This window comes from Alosa pseudoharengus, unplaced genomic scaffold (genome assembly GCF_046254945.1).
Source record: "Alosa pseudoharengus isolate Yale_2024_CS ecotype anadromous, Long Island Sound unplaced genomic scaffold, YU_APseudo_1.1 YU_APseudo_1.1_scf_1, whole genome shotgun sequence".
Classification (NCBI taxonomy): Eukaryota; Metazoa; Chordata; class Actinopteri; order Clupeiformes; family Clupeidae; genus Alosa; species Alosa pseudoharengus.
Window position 1 is genome coordinate 45,701,514 of NW_027468564.1, and position 2,500 is coordinate 45,704,013.

Consider the following 2,500-nt stretch of genomic DNA (forward strand, 5'->3'; position numbering starts at 1 on the left):
TAAATTGAATCTACATGTACATTGCTGATGTGGGGTGAGCAGATGTCTTGTATCACTAGCAGCCGAGTGGGGTGGGATGGGAGGATGCAGAGAGAGAGAGAGAAAGATGGTGTGAGAGTGTGTCTATCTGTGTGTGTGTGTGTGTGTGTGTGTGTGTGTGTGTGTGTGTGTGTGTGTGTGTGAGAGTGTCTATCTGTGTGTGTGTGTGTGTGTGTGTGTGTGTGTGTGTGTGTGTGTATGTGTGTGTGAGAGTGTGTCTATCTGTGTGTGTGTGTGTGTCTATCTGTGTGTGTGTGTGTGTGTGTGTGTGTGTGTGTGTGTGTGTGTGTGTGTGTGTGTGTGTGTGTGTGTGTGTGTGTGTGTGGTGGTCCCTGGAGATTGTCCCTCCTGAGGAAGAGCCAGGCAATTAGTAGAGGGGATACTTCAAGTTCCCACTTATCATGCCCACCCCCCATAACAACAGGAAGGGACCAGTAAGGCTGTTGTGTACTTCAAAGGACACCAAAATGACTTCCTCTGTGTGTGCGTGTGTGTGCGAGAGAGAGTGTGCGCACACTGTTACCCGTGCACATTAGAGACTGGGAGATAAAGACTTAATTTGCAAGGACTGGTTTTGCATTCTGTCTGCAAGGATCTATCTCAAGATAGATAACACACAGGAGGAGGAGAGGAGGAGGAGGAGGAGGAGGAAGAACAGTGACAGCTGCCGGAGCCTGTTTGTGGTTGTCGAGCCTTCCGGGACCTGCTGTGAGGCTGAGGCTGTCGTGGTTACTGTTGCTATTGTTTGGTTGGCTCGCAGGCATCCCATAATAGGTGGCTCTCCCCATGTCCTGGACTAGGGAATGATCTCTGGCAGCTGTGACTCCATGGCACAGTATTGTGTGAATGTTGAGATAGGAGCCTTGAGACGGCTCATTGGGAAGTTCCCTTGGTACGTGTGTGTGTGTGTGTGTGTGTGTGTAGAACTCTGCCATCGGGGGGAGGGGGGGGGGTGTAAGAATAATTGCCCCTCTTGCATGATAAGAAAGAGAGAGACAGAGACATGGCGACATAGAGTGACAGAAAAAAAGTGTAAAGGTCCCCTGTGGAACGTTTTCAGTTGTTTTTTAACTAAATCAACATTTCCCATTCATAAATGTGGCCCCATTCATGTTTAATTACCACCACCACCACCAATTTGAAGCATACCTATTGGCTTAGAAATCCTCATTTAGATCTACATAGCATAGGGGCGACTCTCCATGTGCGTGAGCCATTTTAAAATACCGGTGGCCAGCGCCAGTCTACAGGGTCTTTGGCATTGATCATGCACAGAACAAAAAAAACATTAGCTTGGATTCATCTGCAGAATTTCCCCTACATTCAGCAATGTAAGTTATGAACCCATTTTCTACAAGCCACATGTCTTTCCTAACATCCCGACATTGAAATTGTATTTTCTAATAAAATAAATAAAGAGAAAAATAATTGTTCGTGTCACTATCTCACTTGATCTCTAGTCTCTAGACCCAGAGCCAGTTGATAAACTAAGCTGACATAGTTTTGCTAAAACTAGTAGACTACCACAGAGTTGCTGAATGTATTATTTCAGGTTAGTTTGCAACAATATAGGCCTACAAGTTTAACCAAAGTCCTTAGCTGCTACCTAGCTAGCAGAAATCACTAGCTGTTCCCATTCACTTTCCCATTCACTTTAATTCCCATTAAACGATTTATTCTGTGTCCGAAAGAGTGTTTCATTAGCATCACACACAAGCAATAGCAATACATTAGTACACAAAATTATATTAATATGTTGTTATAGGGGGAAGCCGTGGCCTACTGGTTAGCGCTTCGGACTTGTAACTGGAGGGTTGCCGGTTCGAACCCCGACCAGTAGGCACGGCTGAAGTGACACTAAAGTGAAGTGAAGTGAACTAGTGCCAGTTTTTGATGTGCGATGGCTACTGTAGTTCTAAACGAGGCAGCACTTGAGAGGTTGGTTGCAATATAACGCCTAGATGGGAGAAATTCTTACACAGAGGGGCTTTAAGGAGAGAGAGAGAGAAAGAAAGAAAGAGAGAGAGAGAGAAGGCGTCTGTGAAGGTATTACAGTTCACGTGGTGAGTCAGGCTTTAGAGAGCATAGATCTCCACAGGCAACACTTAATTCTACCTCACTGCAGTCTATCAGTCTCTCTCTCTCTCTCTCTGTGTGTGTGTGTGTGTGTGGATCTGTAGCTGAAGGTGAAATCAGCCCACCCACCAGCTGACTGATATGAACAGTTTGTTTGATTTCTGATTCTCCGAAAAGCTCTGAAGCTCAAGTCAAGACTCACTCTGGTAAAAAGGCCCATTTAAAGCTCTCTGCGCTCGGGCTGCCAAGATAGCCTTATTAGAGACCCTCCAGAGATGCTGTGCACCAGAGGGCAGTTATCATGCACAATTTACCCCATAGGGGAGTGGGAGAGGGGAGGGGGGCTGTCCCATTTGCCCCCCCCCCCCCCCAACCCCCAAAACAG

General features: G+C 46.4%; 1 protein-coding gene across 3 annotated transcripts in view; it reads right to left on the reverse strand.

The window, feature by feature from the left end:
- sh3pxd2aa (SH3 and PX domains 2Aa) overlaps positions 1 to 2,500 on the reverse strand; it is a 116,221-nt gene that overhangs the window by 71,878 nt on the left and 41,843 nt on the right. The gene's annotated exons all lie outside the window — the stretch shown is intronic.